At 35.8% G+C, this 19,153-nt stretch overlaps 1 long non-coding RNA gene across 1 annotated transcript; it reads right to left on the bottom strand.

Annotated features, from left to right (window-relative positions):
• Positions 1-6,363: 6,363 nt before the first annotated feature.
• On the bottom strand, positions 6,364-18,946 carry LOC114577972 (uncharacterized). The gene is made up of 2 exons (XR_009829930.1): positions 11,042-18,946; positions 6,364-10,973 (listed from the first exon to the last, which is right to left on the bottom strand). It is a non-coding gene; the product is annotated as an uncharacterized LOC114577972 (long non-coding RNA).
• Positions 18,947-19,153: the final 207 nt, after the last annotated feature.

Below are 19,153 nucleotides of genomic sequence, written 5' to 3'. Positions count from 1 at the left end.
ATGTAAGGATAAATTAAAGGATTGATTAAAATATGTATTAATTCAGTTTGTAAGAGTTCTTTATTTTTCATATTCGATGAGAAATCTTTAAAGTGAAATATTTAGAAGAGGATTTTTAATTTAAATGTTTGTTTTTAAGAAATTGTATATAATAATTTAGATAGGAGTATTTTGTTATTTAGTTTAAAGAAAATGTATATATGTGGCATATAATATTTTGTTTGAATAATGATTTCCCTGTTCTTATTGATTTTACAAAATTCAATGTTACTTTTATTGAAATATTTGTAAATATGATAATAGGAATTGGAATTATATAATTATTTATTTATTATTATTAAAAATAGGCGAATAACAACAGTTCAAATATAAATATTCAATTTTTATTACATTTTTCATTGATTACTAATCCTAAAAAAATAAAAATAAAAATATCTAGTGACATAATTCCAGTTCCAGATATAAAGAGATATTTTTTGAATATATGTGCAAAATTTAAAAAAAAGTGTACCGCGCAGTTTAACAACATCAAAAAAGTTTGTAAAAACATTCTATTACGAGGATTAAAATACATAAATGAAAATCAATATTTTTTATGCTCTAGATTAAAAATTTTCTGCTTTTAAAAATTAAATTTTATTTCATAAACTATTATAGAATATTTAAATTTTATGTAGAATATGATTAAGAATTTACAATTTACTATTGAATTGTAATGAATGATTGATTTTAAAACATATGTGTATAAAAAGAATAACTATGAAAATTACATTATTACATAGGTTTACTTATGATTAAAATTATGTATCTTTGTTTTTCATTAAAATTAAATTGATGAAAAATTTTCTGAGAATAAATCTAATCCTGTTTCTTTTATTACCATTTGATAAATATCGATATCGATCATGTATCAATAGCATCATGTTTCACCGTTAAATTGACATATAAATAAACGGGGAAAAAAAAGATCGAAAATTTAAAAAAATATATTATATAGCAATGCATAAAAAATACTCAAATTAATTCCAGCGATGACACGGGCAATTTGTTTCACAGAATATCTGGAAAGTTTAGTTTATCCTTTTGAAATGAACAATTAAACAAATTGAATAAATAAAAATAAATAAATAAAAAAGAATATACAGTAAATTGACAATTTCTAAAACAATCGTACGCAAAATCTTAAAAAATTATTCTTCGCGCAAAAAAGAAATAAAATTAACAAATGTTAAATCTTTCTTCGATTCGATTTCATTAATTAACGATTAACAATTACATTCTCTGTGGAGGATGAAAACGAAACAAAAAATTAAATCAAATTAAGAACTTTTCAACATACGTTTACGAGCTAGATACGAAGAAAATGCCAGAGGCAAACGAATCGATCGATAATTCAGTTAAGCAGGCGACTTAGCCGTAATTGGTAGTGGGTATTTAAAAAGCTCTTTCCAAAAGTTCGATGAAAATCGATTAGAGACGAGGTGGAGCGTGGCGCGAAAGTTTGATTAAAAAACGCGGGCGGACCAAGAGTCCGACTTCGCTAATAATTGACGACTGTTAGAAGCAGTTGAGATTACCCAGGAGAATATATCGAGCACTTTGCCTGTGCATCTCTTCTTCTTCTTCTTTTTCTTTTTTTTTCTTTGAAATTCACATTGGATCGATAAATTTTGCCAATTTCCAGCGTGTAAAAGAGGCAAGTAGGAAAAAAGCAAGTTGCAATTACAGTCCGACAGACTAAAACAGACGACTCGTCGTCAGTTTTAGAATAATTAGTGCGTTCCTAATGGAAGGAGAGTAAATTATTGATGACGTCTCATCGCAGCAATGGATCGATGTCCTTTTTGGAAGATAAAATTGAGAATTGAAATTTTCCTGTCCTGAAATTATTTTGTTTCGATAATTGATTATTTCTGATTTTTCTTGTAGAATAATTTATCAAGTAAATGTTAATAAGTAGGATAAAGATTATCAACTTCTTTTTTTTACAATATTACTTTTCATTTTTAATTTTATTTTCCTTTTATTTTTAATTTTCAAATGGGGAAATCTGTAAATATAAATATTCTTAATATGAATTTTCTCAAATAATATGGATTCATAATAATTGCAAAAGAAACTTGATCATGTGATTCGATTAAAAATTCAATTGGAATGCTGTGTTTCTCAACGAAAGAAAAAAAAACGATTTTCCTTTGTCCATATCAAATATTCATATGTGTACAATATCTCTTATAATATACAACAAGCAATTCTGCAATAAATTTTTACCGCCACTTCATTTTCTTTATATCGTCGACGATATAAAAGACAGATGTGATCCACGCTCGTTCACAGTCGTAATATTTGGACGTCAAGAAAAGAAAAAAAAAAATGAGAGACACGTTTTATTCTCTGTTCAGCAATCTTTTCCTTATCTCGAATGAATATTGGCGTCACAGTGTGCACGATTTCCGCGCGAATGTCGACACCGAGGGCGATATCATTCATTTTTACTATTACTTTCGTGGGCAATAAACATAATCGTTTTCGTAATCGTATCAAGCGGAAAACCAGGGTTTTGTTCTGGAAAGATATGCCGCGAAATTCTCCGAGGAGGAATTGAATCGTTTCGAAAACAAAAAGAGAGGGACGAAAAGAGAAAAAAAATAAATAAATAAAAAAACGAACGAACATTTCACCAACATTTCTCAAATCCTTTCTCCTACACGAATTTTTTAAGAATCGTTTAAATACGCGCAAACTTTTCAAAAAGAATTGCAATTATAATTGAGAAAAATTAAGAAAGTTACTATGCTTGTTTGTACGCCATGCCGAACCTCAGACATCGAGGATAAGTAAGAGAAAGAGGAAGAGATGACGATGGTGGGATGAAAAACCAGGGGAAAGCCCCGAAAACCCGGTCATTAATTGTCTTAGACGTTTAAGCGATGTAAACAGCGGAGGTCGCGAAAGGGAAAGCCCTTGGGTGAAAGCATGAGCAAAAGTACGGCGACCGCAGCCGGCACTTTTTCCGGTTCTGAGGCCCGCCGTTTATCGTTAGTTTTCACGATTTTGCAGAGACTGTACCGCGGGGGTAACCCTTCAAGTATAAACCACCCCCTACGGTAGCCATAGCGACGCGGACGTGGTATTCCTACCCGGCAACTCGTCCCCTTCCTCCAAACCTCCACCTCCTCCTCGGCACTGTGGCACCCCTCCACCACCCCCCCGACACCCGGGCCGCCACCCTAAAAACAAGAGTGTAGTTGCCGGATCACGTGGTCCCGCCACTCTCCAGGGTGGGAGGTCGAAGGGAAGTGAGGATAGAGGCAGAATAGGATAGAAGGGGTAGTTCCTAATTGCACCGGCTGGGTGGGACACTAGAGGGGCTCCAGAATTGATGCTGGAATTTTGAGGTTAGGTTAACTCGCCCTCTCTCCCTCTCCTAACCCTCTTTCCCTCTCTAATGCGTTCACCGTCTCCCTCCCTCCACTTGCTCCCTCTTTCTCCTCCTATTCCTCTCTTTAGAGCTCTTCTCTCTCCATCCCTCCCTCCCTGCCTCTCTCACTCTCTCACTTTCTCTCTCTCTTTCTCTTCGTCTCAAATATTCCCGCTTCGATCGTTCCTCCTCTTTCTTCCCTCGTTCTTCCACAACCTCTGTCTCGTTCCACGTGTACCACCGCTCCTCACACCCCTCTCTCTTTTACTCGATCCTTGGCATATCCATTCTCCCGGACGATCCTCTCCCTCGAGTGAACCCAGAGAACCTGTCAGGGTTTGGTCCCCTAGACTGAAAAATGCTGCGGTATACCCGCTCCGTTACCGGACGAGGGAGTCCTTTTCGAAATCCTACCGAAACTGTAATGAGAAACTCGATGGCCGATCTCGCTCGACGCCGCCAACTCACGCGACAACAACTTGTGTGTACGTGGATGTACAACGTGTTCCAACGCGTTGTTGGAACGTGGGGAACGTCCTTATTCGTCTTCTCTGAAGGGCCTCGCGTGTAATTCCATTTGGACGAACGCGGGCACCTCGCTCTATGCAGGATATTTTCCTGACGGTTCCCTGCCTGCAGGAGGAAGACTGAAAAATGTACGGTGGCGGCGCGGCGAGGAAAAACAATGGGGTCGTTTGTGTTCAACGGGTGAAACGCGTAGAGAGAAGCTCGACGTCCCGCTCGAGGCAGAGACTTCAATAGGCTTCAATTTTTTTTCAAGTGTCTTCAAGCATGCGCGATCTCGGCGACCGTTTATTTTTCCTTTGTTCGTTTGTCTCCGCGAATGGGGATGGAGGAGGGGAAGGGGGTAGGGGACAAAAAAAGATAATAATAATGGTTGAACGATGTCGTTCGTTGAACGTTAATCGACGAGGATGAAATGATTCGTTATAATGTGTTTTCTAAACGTCTTTACGATCGAATGAAAAATAATCGTGGGTTTAAGAGAAGATCAATATTCTTTCGCGGTTGATCATTATTTATTCGATGAGGGAATTTGTCGAGAATAAAAATCGAAATCCCGCGGATCGCGGAGAAAATGGCGGAGTTTTTCAAATTTTATGAATTTTTCCGCTTTTTTTTTGCTCCCTTCTTTTTTTCCTTCGTTTATTTTTTTTATCTTTAAAATTTTTTCGTGATTTTTAAAAAAAAGGAGATTTTTCCCTTTTTTTTTTTTTTTTTTTTTTTGCCACTGAAAATGAGGTCCTCGGAGATTCCTGGGCTCCGCCCTGAAAGTCGACGCCGAACGAGTCCCTCTTCGGCCGCTAGCCGACCAAGAGGGTAGTTTGCATTCGTGGCGCAGCGGAGAGGATGGCCGCCGGACACAACCCTCCGATCAATGAAGGCGAAGCGCGCGCAGCCCCTACAGTTTTTTGAAAATCTGCCCGCCAACGTGGCACTGCCCCTTCCTTCCTACCCCCTCGCACGCCGTATCTACACCTGAACCGCATACCAAGATGGGGAACGATGCTCTATGTATATACCATTTTGCTCTGGATTCGTTCGATCCAGCCCGGCCAACGCCATTTTCCTCGAATCAATGAATCCCCGTGAGTTTTGAGCTAATGAGGGCAACCTATCCACGATCAATGTATCAAATTTTGAAAAAAATATACGAAATCGCGGATATACAACTTTTAGAAAGAATGTGGAATAAGTAAGTGAATTTTAAAAAAGAGCAGATTGACGATGCGATCTGATAAAAGGGGGAAATAGAGTGGGAAAGTTTGAAAAGTTAAAAGTTACGCGCCCCGCGAAAAAAACATGGCTGCTGGAAGAAACGAAAAGAAAAAAGAAAAAGATATAACTTTGGCTTTGAAAAGGGAAGTTACCGCCATCTGTCGACATTTTTTCATACGAGACATTCTTCAACCCCTAAAAGTGTATAAAGGTTCCGAGATTTTCCGCGCGATGGCAGCACTTAGCACGGACGTGAGAAAAAATGATAAAAGCCTGAAATTCCCGAGATTTGAATATCTTCTTGAATACATATTTTTTTTTAAATATTTTCGAAAAAATATTTAAAAGTTCCGCCTATTTAAATTTCGTACAGATAACTTTTTATCGAAAATTATACGTCGTCGTTTAGATACGCTTTGTGCACCGATGTCGAACGAAATTAACAAAGTTTTAATGAGAAAGGCATTTAACTAACTTTTACGATGAACGTGTAACGATGGACTTTAGTGCGGCCCCTTGCTCTTCTGTGAATTTCCTAGATGGTGACGCTGTTCCAATGCTACACGGTATTAAACGGCAGTAGTATGGGACGGTAAACGATCAGACAGATCGTATGATATACCATTGAAATTAAAATTTATAAATAATAAAACTCGAAAAAAATGAAATTGACGCTAAAAGTAACTTTAAATGAAATTTCAATACGAAAAACTCAAATTTTCTAACTATAAAACATCTGATATAGCAAATGTTTTAAAAATATTCTGAAATTTTATATATATTTTTTTTAAAGAGAATTCGAATAATTGTATCTTAAAATTGGGAATTGTTTTTCAAATTTTTTCTTATTTTTTGCAAAATTTTTAGATAATTATATCGATGAATAATAAATAATAATCTTCTTTAAGGAAATTAAAAATAAAAGAATTAAAGAACAACTTTAAATAACGACAAGATTATTTTTAGATTTTAATCTTTGAGAATACTTTATATTTCTATTACATTTTTTCATTTTTCAAATGTAATCATAAAATAATCATAAATATTCATTTTAAACAAAAAATACTATTAATCTTTAACAATATTGATTTCGTTTTTAATCATGTTTCAATTCTTATTTATAACTTACTATTTATTTATAAAATAATAAAAAATTTCTATAATTAAGAGATTGGGATAGTAATTTAAAACACATTATATCATTTACATAAATTTTAATATCTCGTACAAAAATTGTACAATATCTTATCTCCTTTATTTAATATTCCAAAGTTTTTTAAATAAAATATAATTTTTCTTTTTTATCTACATTCATGAAATTGAGTTTCGATGCACTATCAATGGCCTCTTTACTTACACGTGAAACTCTACGACCTTTGCCATTAATTTACATTCGATGAACGTCTCGAAATCCCGATGCTCCTCTGGCCAAGCTATTGCACAATCTTTCGCGTCGGTTATAATCCTACTAAATTTCGGTCTTGTTCGGTTCCTAACACCGTTTAATACCCAATTTCATGGCTTAAACAGAGGAAGAGAGGGAAAGAGGAAGAAGGACCTGATAATCTCTTGAATTATTAAATATACCTGATCAAAATAAGTATTTTTCAATTTATGGATAATTTAAATTCTAAGAGGTAGATTAATCTTAAATTATAATTGAACTTTTTCATTGTGCAAATTACATTTTGTTTATATGTTTATATAATTCTAATATTTACAAATATTCTTCATTTATGCAACAAAGACAAAAAAAGGACAAACAGTACAAAGATATTATTATACGGTTTCGAGAAATCTATAAAATTTCTTCCCTTCTTTTTCGCCATAATTTATAAATATATAAATATATACATAATTGTATAATATTTCTTTATTATTTAAATCCTTTACTAAAAACCTAAACATCATCTTTATAAAAAACATATATCAAGCAAATTAATAAATTTAATTTCATAGATATAACTCGAACTAATAATTGTAAAATACAAATATTAATTTTAAGATACAAAACAATTAAGTCTTGCATTGAATTAAAATAATAATTCTCAACAAATTCTCAAATTCTTCCTTTCAAATTTTCCTTTTCTTCTACCTGACAATAATCTCTTTGAAACATCTTATTCACAATAATGGAACACTTGGTTGATAATAGAACATCCAAGAGAATCCGTCAAGGTTTTCCACAGGGATCTCGTGGATCTCGAAGCCAGCCGCGTCCAGGATCCCGATGCACGACACTCGTTTCCGGTTCGCAGTTCCTATAGTTGCGTTCTTGTCCGGATTTCGAGGATGCGGTAGTCGCGCGATAATAAATTATTCGAGATAGATGATGTTGCCACGCCACAACGGGTCTGGGCTTGCTCTCTGCTCCTGCTCTGTTCTGCTACCGGGTATTTATGCCGAGTCTGGCCGCCATGCTTCATACCACTAGGATAGCAACCCCCTGAGTTATGTCGACCGCGTTGGTCTTGATAGATTTTACAATTTACGATCGCCCTGTACACGCACCCCTGAAATATCAACCTGCCTCGAAAGGATACTCGATACCTTGTCTAAGGTTCGCCAGTCATCATTGACAATAGGAATAGAACCCTGTCTTGTTGAACGTCTTATTGTCGGTTTTAGAATCAATCGATCCAATCTGTTATACATAAGTATCCTCAACTGTATTTAAATGTAATCATAAATGTAATAATATTATGATTGTTTAATATCAATTTTGTGTAAAAGAATATATTTTTTTATAATTTGATCAACAAGTGAAATGACAAGTGAAATGAACATTTTTGGAAATTTTTAGGAAACGAAGAAGAATTTTAACGTTTTATGAGAATAAAATAATTTTGATGCGAAGAATGAAATAATACATTGGACGAGTTAAAAATTAAAATTTTAATTACAATCCAATAATTTTATATTACATAATTATATTTCATTAATATATTATAATTATAACATAACAGATGTGTTTTTCAACTTCTAAACATATCATCCGTTTAATTTCATAGTTAACTACGTTATAACTTTGCTCTCTGCCGAGACATGTTTTCATAACACGAAACATATAGATACATATTGTATATTGAACATTCTACGATAATAAATGTAAAACGTTATTTTCTTACATAAATATGAATTTAATTTAATTTATGCAAATTAATAATATAACAATAATTAATTACAAATTAATAACAACTAATTTAACGTAGCAGTATAACTTAAACATACATATTGAAATTTCTAAAATTATATTTTTCAAACAAATTATTCGAATAATAAAGGATCGAATCATCATTATATACATACAAATTTCAAGCGAATCACTTAAAAAAATTAAATCCTTACCTCAAATACTTACTTTATATATCATCATCTAACATTTTACCATTTAACATCTGGGTTTTCCTTCATGAGAATTAAAATCTTCAACAGATTGCAAGGCAATTGCAACGCGTAAAAGCGCGGTAATCGGAATAACATTAAAGATCTCTCTATTTTCTATTATTAGAAAAGAGAGAATTCTGTACGAGATTTGAAACAAGCTGTAGACTTGAGCATCTACAGTACGCTGGTCATCAAGTGTAGAGAACGGGTTAGTTTTATGGTTCTGAGAAGATAAACCTCCGACTGTTACTACCCCCTGGTTATTATTATCTCTACGCTAGCTGGGAACACAGTGTACATCGGTATCTCGACAGACTAGACCGCCATTTCATAAGCTTTCACATCATTTTCTCTGGATTGTAACCCTCGGCTGATGCTTTCTGCACAGCCTTGAATCTCGCCTAACGTAACTTGATTTTCCGATCGAATAAGATGAACGTGAATCAAGCGTTGCGATCGCTTGGATATATATGTATATTTAAACGTCGATGGAAGTTTTTCAATAAATTTATTTCTATTGTACTTTGTATCTTAATAATTGTTGGAAATATATTTTTATTAAAATATAAATATAAAGTTCATACAATTTTACATTAACTGCAAAATGATCGAATTATTTATTAAATTTAGTTATAATATTATATCTCGCTATATTCTAAAAAATTAATTATTACAAAATCATCTCGAATATATATTAAACATTTTTAAAAAAGCAAAAATAGAATTAAAATAATTTAATGATAAAATAAACCTTGTCTCAATATTTTGAAATCAAGTTGAAAAACCCTGTAACAATGACGTGTTACCTAACCATCCTGTTGCAATAAAATATATAAATATAATCAAAATCGTGAATTTTACACTCACCAAAAAGATACCAATCCAACCACTAATTTTCCAAAACATTTCACCATTAAATATTTCACTATTAACAAATTAAGAAAAATACAACAATCCAAGATCGACATCTCCTCATCCCTGCTGGCAACGAGAAATTCCATCCAGAATCCAAAGATCCATCCATCCAAATACGTCGAAATCGAAAAGTCTGGTCGGCTCCTGTCGAGTTCCGCGATGAAATACTAACGCAATTAAACGCCGCCGACAAGACCGTGCCGGATATTGGCACTCCTCGGCCATGCAATTCTATTACCCTCACTGAGGGGAGGGGGAGAGTGAGGGTGAGGGGTATCGAGTCGTCGGCCGTTCCTCATCCCGCTCCTCAGTCACCCCATTTTCGCGGCAGGGTGGCAAAGGCTCGATTTCGAGGTGGGCACGAAACAAAGCAAGTGGCATGGAATCGTGCAATACCCGAAGTGTACCCGTGGAAATCCTCGATATCACTTTCCGATAGTCATTCGGCGTGACAGGAAAGCGTGGAAGGAAAGGGATAGGCTGTGGGAGGGGGTGGCGCCCTGGGTCGGCCGATTAAGCGAGCAAACACCGTCCCGCCAACCATCGACACCCTTCGCAAGGATGGTGACTTCTGGAACTGCTCGAGATTCCATTCTCGCCAATTTCGAACGGGCGGCCGGGACACCAGCTGCCTGTGGCATTCCGACACCTACCTCCAACGCATCAATTCGAATAAATTAGGGGATTTTTCCTTCGAGGGGATGATCCCTACATGTTTGAATTAACGAATAATCGTTCGTTGATCATGGAGAGTTGAGATTGAAATATTTCTTTTTTCTTTTCTTTATCTCAAGACAAATTCAGCATGGAATGTATTGAAACGAATTCATTAAGAAAATTGAAAACTTTATAGTGATATAATACATCTTTATAAATCTAATTTTTGTAGTAAAAGAAAGTTCTGTTATATTCTACTCTTAGTTTTATCCTTTTTTAACTCAATAAAATTATATTAATCCCGAGAATTAAAAACCGAGTATATATTATATTAAATTATGAAAAAGCATTTAATACATTCTTTTAGATTAAACTCTTTTTAAAATTACTTTCCCCTTCGCGTTTAACGCGAAACGAGGAAAAAAAGGAGGAGGAGAAAGAGTATATTAAGTCGAGTTTACATTTAATCAAGCTGCCAACTAATTTACTCAGCGTGGAGCAGAATTTGTACAGGACAAGATAAGGACTTCGTTTAAACGGATCAAGCAAAGATCCCTGTGCTTGTATCAAAGAAGGAAAATATAATTTACAAATAGATAGTCCCGTAAGTAATCGGCTCGGTGTTTCTCCGCGGATGGAACTAACTGCTTATACGGCAAAGTGGAGGACAGAAGGAAGGGGAAGCGGACCGAATTTGTCAGACTAACAAGGTGCTAGCTTCTCGCCGCGGTGCGCCTCGACATCTGTAATACTCAAAGTTAATTTCCAACCGCTTCGAGAGGGTGACACAGACCATTCGTCCGCAACGGATAGAACAGAGAGTCCGACAGAGAGTTCCTCAAGTTTCATCCTTCTGAAACAATTTTTCAAGAAATTATCGTCAAAGTAAATTTTATTTTAATTAAAAAATTGTTCCCACACATTGGAAAGATCGTATACATCTTGAAAGATCGTACTTCATCGAGAACATCACCCAAGGAATTTTTAAGTATACTTATTTATTCATACTAGAAGAGTATTAACTTATTAATCTAAAAATTCAAAAAGACAATTTTTCATTAAAAATAGTTACCATTATTTCTTGGATAAATTCGAAATTATTTAATAAACGAATAATTTGACATATACAAATTTAATATAGATGAAAAAAAAGACAAAGCTTAATAATATGAGAAAACCATCGATAAAACGAATTATCTCCTATTATCATTGTTAAACAAATTTTAAAAATGCTTCACTCAGGCAAGAGATACCAATTTCTCTTCCAAATTTCTCAGTCACCTATTTTCGCCTCGCTGGGAAAATACCTCGACCTCAGAGATTATTAGAGATCGTCGATGCGAGAACGATGAAAAAGAAAAAAGAAAAAAACACGTATCGTTAACAAGATACATTGATCCCCCAAAGCTCAAAGGACCACAAATAGAACGTGTGCAGAGGTAGAATGTCACAGGGGTTAAGGTGGAATCGGAGCAAAGGAACGATTGGCGTGAAATCTGGCGGAAAATCCTTCATCGACCAAAAGCTACGATTCCTGGGTCGAGGAATGATCGGAGTTTGAGGTTAACAAAGTCGATGGGAAACATCAGTTATCTCGTCGTCAATCTGACCGAAGGTAGTCCACGTATATATCTCCGCGTAAAAGGGGTGGAGAAGGAGGAGGGGTTCAAAGGTGAGGGGTGGGGGAGGGTTGTAGTGTGGGGTGTCGGTGGTACAGGGCTGTCAGGAGTTTGGGGGGGGAGAGTGCAGCGGTTTGGCGAGGACACCGGGTGGACTCGACGGCGCTGCCCGGCATCGACCAGAATATTATGGACTTATCAAGCCATCCTAATAGTCTCATCAGGATGCAAGCCTGCAGATCTCATCATCCTCGGCGTCCCTGGACCACGTACCTACGTAGGAACGAGCGAGCAATGGCGTTTCCTGGCGTAGATAGCGTTATAGGAAGTAATAGCGGACTGGTATGATTACGTGCTGTCCTAAGGCACAGACAGCGTCCAAGGACATTGCTGCGGGACCTGAGCAACGATCCATCTTCCTGTCTCTGCAGTCACGAGCTTCGCCTCTTTTGCCCCTCTTCGCGCCGGATCGACCGACCGTGCTCCAGTTACCGTGAAAACTCTTCGGGACGGCTGATTAGCGCATGCACGATGCGCCGTTTCTAGATACCTATTTAATTAGAGATCGTGTATTCGATAACGTCATCGTTCCAGCATAAATAGAAATCCACGATGAATCTTTCGACCGTTTGAAGGAAACCGACTTGGAAAATTGATAACCTTAATGGACGGGAAGATTTCGCGAAAGTAGTCCATGAAAGAACGGTGAGAATATTTTAGGAGATGGGATTTTCTAGGAGTTTTCTTTTCTTTTATAAAACGAAATCTTCACCGATAATAAGAAAAATAATCTAGATTTAAATTTTCATCGATAATTAACTTACGTATTCTATTCTTACAATTGATATAAAAATATACGAAAATTAAAAAGTGTCATTGAGAAATTGCGGTGGAAAAAATTATATTTCATAAGGGAAAAAAAAATTAATCATCGACAAATCGAAAAGAAGCGAAATGAGGAAAAGAAAGCGAACGAGATCGCAGCTCTTGCTAGCGCATATTGCATATTGTGTATACACGTACGGAGAATTACATAGTTTTGGGATATATATTGTTGTTTAGTACGGTTTAGAATTTCCATAGATAACGGAGAATTATAACGGAGGCCGCTGTCACGGGACCGAGAAACTGCACGGTATACAGCTTCGAGTATGCGAACATATAAATTGCTTCTTTCGCCGTAATTGTATCGCAAAGAAGAAGAAGAAGCAAACGATCAACTTGAGTGGGTTTATCTTAAAGAAGAAAATCGATTGAAAACTACCACAAAATTATTGAAAAATTATTTATTGAGAAATAATATATTCTTTTTCAAATATCTATCTAATAAATATATATGTATATTATTTCTGAATAATATTAACGTTTTAAAAAGCAGATAACGTAAATGAATTTGTTTCTCGTTTATTAAATATTTAAATGTCTTATTTCAAATATTTGTATGAAAATTCATTCATGTACAAAAATATAAAAGAATAAAATAAAATAATGTGCAAAATCTTGAAACATGAATTATACAACAATATTCTGAATTTTAATAAATTCGTACAAATACTATTTTTATATAATAGCTAAAAGAATTACGTGTAATAAACTCATCTCATCAATCCTCCTCCAATAAAAACCAAGAAAATTCCCATCTACCTATTAACAGCACAAAAGAACAAGGATCAAAAACAGACGTTAAAGTGGAGAAACAAGAGTCAGACCCTCGCCCACCTGACCTCGTCATCTTTCCGCCAGGTGACCCTTAACCGCAGCTAATAACTCCGCTTTTTCTTCGACCACGAACTACAAACTAATCTACGGCACACGTGCCCGGCCCGGCCGCTATGCTATTGGCTGTAACCAAACACTTGCGCCCCCAATATCGCGCGAAGACACCCCCATCCGCGGCCGTACCTGGGCAAACAAGAAACCCATCCGAACAATCGAAACGGATCTTCGCAAATGGGGGACGAGTTAGCAGCAAGCAACTCGAATAACCTCGATTCTTTGGGATCGTGGGTGGACGAGACTTGATCGTCCAGCGGCCGAGGGGAGGTTAGGTTTAAGCAACTCTGTGAAAGTTGCGGACAGGGTCGGTTGGCCCGAGGGCGGTGGCAACTATTATAAACTGTAGCACCTCGAACTACCGCCTCCAGCCTTCCTTCCTTCTCTTCCTCTCCTCTGACCTCCTCCCCCTGGGGTGCCCACCAGTTTCCTCCACCTACTTTTCCTCCTCGCCCTCCTCCCCTCGCCCTCTCCTCGCCCAACCGGCTCGAACCAACGCCGCGTTTCCACACCGCCCCCAAATAACCTACGCTCCCTGCCGAACTAACCCGCACCGTATAACTCTGCCTCGACTCGGCCTCTCTCTCGTACGTACCCTCTAATCAATCAACCCCCAGGCATTTCGACCGGTCCGCACCAGGGATCGCGGCTTTCCAGTCTCTCCTCAGAGAGACGTCTCTCTATCTGGAAAGACTCGGGCTCGAACGGCCGCCAACTAACCCTGTTGCTGCACACACTCATCCCACCGATGGGCCGCATAAACATCGACCACCGACCGGAATCTCCATCGCACGGGATGGAAGATGGAAAGGAGGAAAGGATGGCTCGCTGTCCACGACCCAGTTCTCCGTTACTCTTTGCAAATGGAGTAGAGAGAGAAAATGGGTAGAGAGAGAGAGAGAGAGATTTTCCAGAGATTTTTGAATCGGTCGTGACCATTTATTTTGTCGCAATGATGTATCTTTCGGACGATCGAATTTTTGGCATACGAAGAGAAGTTATTAGGTGTATATACGATAATTTTTATGCTAGACACGGAGGTAAATTTCTGTGTCAATTACAAGAAACAGTTTGATTTATTTGATTAAAGGAGAAATTGTTATTGAAGTTAGAATTTAAAATATAATCGAGAAGAAATTGTTCTTTGATATCGATTTATAGATATTTTGTAAATGAATATATGAAACGATATTTATTTCGTTTAAATGAAAAATTGTATATAATTTCTAAACATAAATTAATAAGTAATAATTTTACGATAATCGTTTAAAACGAATCTTATATCGAATCTATATTACCTCGGATTATCTTATGCACGTTCTAAGCAATTACGTTATCTCATGTAAAATATCTACATGTATGAATATCTAGTAAGTATTTGGAATCAGGTCTTATCCATTGGACGAAAGATCTCGGTGATTATTCGCACGATTGGATGACAGGCATTGTTCTTCAGGATAGAGAACGATGCCAGGGACAGTGCAGCTAATAGGTAATTATCAGAGTGCAATTTTGCCCAGCAGCCAATCCCATTCATTTCCTCGATATCTTGAAACGAACGAGCCGTGCCCCTCCTACGGGTTTCGCCCACACGATCGTACGTTGCGTTCCAATATCTGCCGTTTTCTACCATCGATTCCGCCCTACTGGCTGCTACGACATAACTATAGGCGCAGGAGGAAATAGAGTAATTATAAGGAAATGACGGGCGTTGCCTGTGTGGTAGCCAACATTGAGATCCGTGCGTGGATTCGTGTTCTCTTTGGTCACGGTTTCCCTTCCTATTGTTTGCGAATCGAAATACTGCAATATCGTACGGAGCATCGGGAACGTGGGAGAAACTCCTATACCAATTATGGAGAAACAAAATGTTAAATGAACAATATAGAAATATCGAGAGAAATTTTTTTTTTAATAATTAATAAAAATTAAAATTTTATAAAAACATTTTAAACAAAACTTTTTCTAAGAAATAAATACGTACGAATTATCAATCGAATAATTTTAGAAATATATTAAAATATCATACGCTATATATTTTTTAAAATTTTTAATCAATAATGCAATAATCAATAATGTCATCAACAAATTACAATAAAGATAATAAATAATAAATTATTCAAAAATTGTTTAAATCTTTTGCAATAAATAAATGTAATAATAAATTATAAATATTGTAATAAAACACGAAATATAATAAACAATTAATTAAAAATAAATTAAGTCTGAATTTGAAAATAAAATTAATAATCTCACTTTTAATACCGTCTCGATAAATCAATTTTAAAATTCACGTAAAATTTGTTTTGAAACGTAACGTCCTATTATTTCTAAATGTATATTAATTTCGAAAAGGTTAATTCATTTCGTTGACTCGATTCGTATAAATTTGTTTTGCTTTCAGTCTTCGAATTTCACTCGAGGAGAGAGGACGCATTTATTTAACAAGTCATTTCTCCCCAACGACGTCTCGAGCAGACGTTAATTCGTTAACATTTAATTGCGCACTTAGCTTCCTTCGACACTTGCCCGACACGCAAGCCTCGACACACAAATATTGTGGGTGGTACACGCACACGAAAGCGCGTTAACCGATGAGGCGATGAACCAATACCTCATGCAACAGCGGGGATGTGCAATGCAATTAATATAATTACTTTCGATCACAGTGCAGCTGCTTTACTCCTACCACGAATTTCGAGACTATGGAATAAAGGAGATTGCATAGAACCCCTGACCTCCCTCTATTTCCCATCAAACTACAATATCTATTTATTTTTAATTAGAAAATTATTTTTAATTACAAAAAGATTATTATTGATATACAATTTTTATCGTCACATAGAATCTTATTTTGTATACAAAATTAAATTAATGACAAAAGATTGAATTTAATTTAAGAATTATTCTATTTGTACATATCATATGTACATATATTTATATATATGTATTACATTTTTTAATAAAAAAGTATTTATAACTTAACTTTCATTTAAAACAATTTTCTACAAATTTACATTTTTCTTTGAAGATTTCTAATATTCCTTGTATATTTCTTGATATTTTGTTTCGAAAAATATAAATTATAATAAATATAAAATAAACGTTACAAGATGAAACTATTTATACACTCATACACTTGCACGAAACTGTGCAAACCTATCGATATCTAAACCGAATCCGGAAACTAACGAAACATATAATAAAAAAATAACAACTCTCCAACACGTCTTCAACGTTACAACACGAATTCCCTTAAACTTCGTTCCAACAACGAGAGACTAACCACGGCATGCAAAAGCTGGCAAACACCTGCTGGTAACGGTCCACTAATCTCCGAACTTGAATAATGAAGACTATGCAAACTACAGCAAAATATTGTATCCCGAACGGAGGGGAGGTGAGATAGGTAGAGGGGGTAGGGGTTGATGTATCGAGCCGGTTGTGTCTTGAAACAACCGGCGAGATAGCCGGCAAATGGTATCCTTAAAATATTCAATACACCGGAAGATGCTGTTCGCACCCGGCCAGAGCGAATCCAACTTGGTGTACTCGTCCTTTCCTCCCTCCCTCATCCCCCTCAACCTGTCGGTGTGCATTCGCACACGTGCATACGTGTACTTTGGCGTGCGAACAGCGAAGCCCCCCCTCCCCCTCCCAGTGAGTTTGCCAGAACGAAACTACGTGCGTGGTCTGGATGCATGCAATTTTGACTAGATTAACGCTGCATTATTCAGCTAATTAACTACTAGGAACCGCTTCTCCCGGTGTTTTCGGTATCTCCCTGAAAACAACGTCGTTTGTCTTGCGCCTCCGCTCTGAGACACTGTGCCGTCGTTACGGTCTGCCGGATCTGTAGGCTCAAGGCTGGCTTATTCCAGTTGCCCGCGTATATAAGTTAGATGCCAGTAAGAACGAAGAGGAGAGCTTTCACGGTTGAATCTACACGATTCAACTTGCCCGCGTTACTGCTGTTCACTGATATTGAAGTTTCGCGTATCAAATGAAATAACTTTCGCGTGGGAAACGCGTGCACGAGTAAAATGTTTAAGTTGCGGGAAATTGTAATTGTGTTGCTTTAAGTTTAATATTTAATATATGTTGAGTCGTAAATGGGATTTTTGCTCGTGGAATTTTTAGTAAGATGAAGAAAAAAAATATTAAGATCGTGAACTTGTTCATTTTTTTTTTATTTACTTTTTATTGATTTTTACTTTTGTTTCCATTAATATTTCGTTTATAACGTTCTTGTATAATTTAAATCTATGCGATATTAATTTTAATTTTGCACTACTATTGTCGAGGATATTTGCACGCTTTAAATTTTATCGAGGATATATTACGAATCAAATATTTATCACTTTCTTTAATAATGTATTCTTACGTAAAATTTAATCTTGTATGCAAAATTCTGTTGTAATAATATTTTTCAAAATAATGATCACATATCGTCTGTATTATAATCTAAATGCAAAAGTTTGTTAGTGGAAATTTTCGGTAAAGTTTTGTGCAAACTAATATCGATAAGTAAATATATGATGAAAGATAGTTGATCGATGCTTTGATGTTTCCTGGTACAAATTACAAGGATTCGAGTAAACCAAGCGTCGGTTAATTACTATTTGGCTGAAAATCAGTGTTGGCTTGAGCATATATAATTCGAAAATTAGAAAATTAAAGGAAATCTTTCCGATCTTTCCCGTTGAGCGCGGCTGATGTTCAGTTTCAATTTAGCCAACCGTCATCAAAAGGAAAATCATGTCTATTCCATGTACGTGGGGAACGTATCAAACGTTACAACCGCCATCTTCTTCGAGAACATTAGACGATATTGCAGTGACGTTCAGCGTTTCCTCTCAAGCGCGAGCTCTCCAAACTTTGGGCGAATCGAGGATAGAGCAACAGACGAAGAGAACCGGCAACCGAAGAGAAACGAGAGCAACGAGAAAGCTGAGGGCAAAGCAGGAGGAATGGCTGAATATTCCTCGAGGACGGAGTTGCAGTGGCTGGTAACACGGACGTCTAAGCGTACGCTGATTTAGGAACTAAGGTATAACGCTAATATAGAGCTATCTTGCTACGTACATACACACACAAACACATAGAGTATATACACAAACGTAATAAATGCGCCTTTCGCAGAATATACACGCGAGTATTTATTGAAATTATTTATGTCTCTTTGGCGCTTATAATAAGTTCTGACTATATTTTATGTAAGATGTTTATTTAACAGGAAGAAATAAATAACAATTGTAATAAAAGAAGTATGGTGTTTTTTTTAATTTTATACATAATGAGTAAAGTATATTCACACAAAAAGTTAATTTTTCTTGCATGATGATGAAAATTTTACTAAATATTTTGAACATCATATTTTGCAAATAAAAGAAAAAAAATATGTATTGCTTTCAAAAATTTAAAAGCGCCATTGTATTAAATAAATACATTACAAAAATAATTATCCATAAAACATATTTAAACAATTTTTATACATATTATTTGACATTTGCTAAGGTATATATATATATATACGTAAAAATAAATATAAATTTGTCTTGCATTTACCTGATTTTGGATTTTAAAATATTTCTAAGAATTTGTTTCTACATTTATAATTCATAATACATAAGATAAAAGC

Source organism: Apis cerana, linkage group LG5 (genome assembly GCF_029169275.1).
Source record: "Apis cerana isolate GH-2021 linkage group LG5, AcerK_1.0, whole genome shotgun sequence".
NCBI classification, from domain to species: Eukaryota; Metazoa; Arthropoda; class Insecta; order Hymenoptera; family Apidae; genus Apis; species Apis cerana.
The sequence above is the reverse complement of the archived record's forward strand: the minus strand, read 5'-3'. Positions and strand labels throughout refer to the sequence as shown.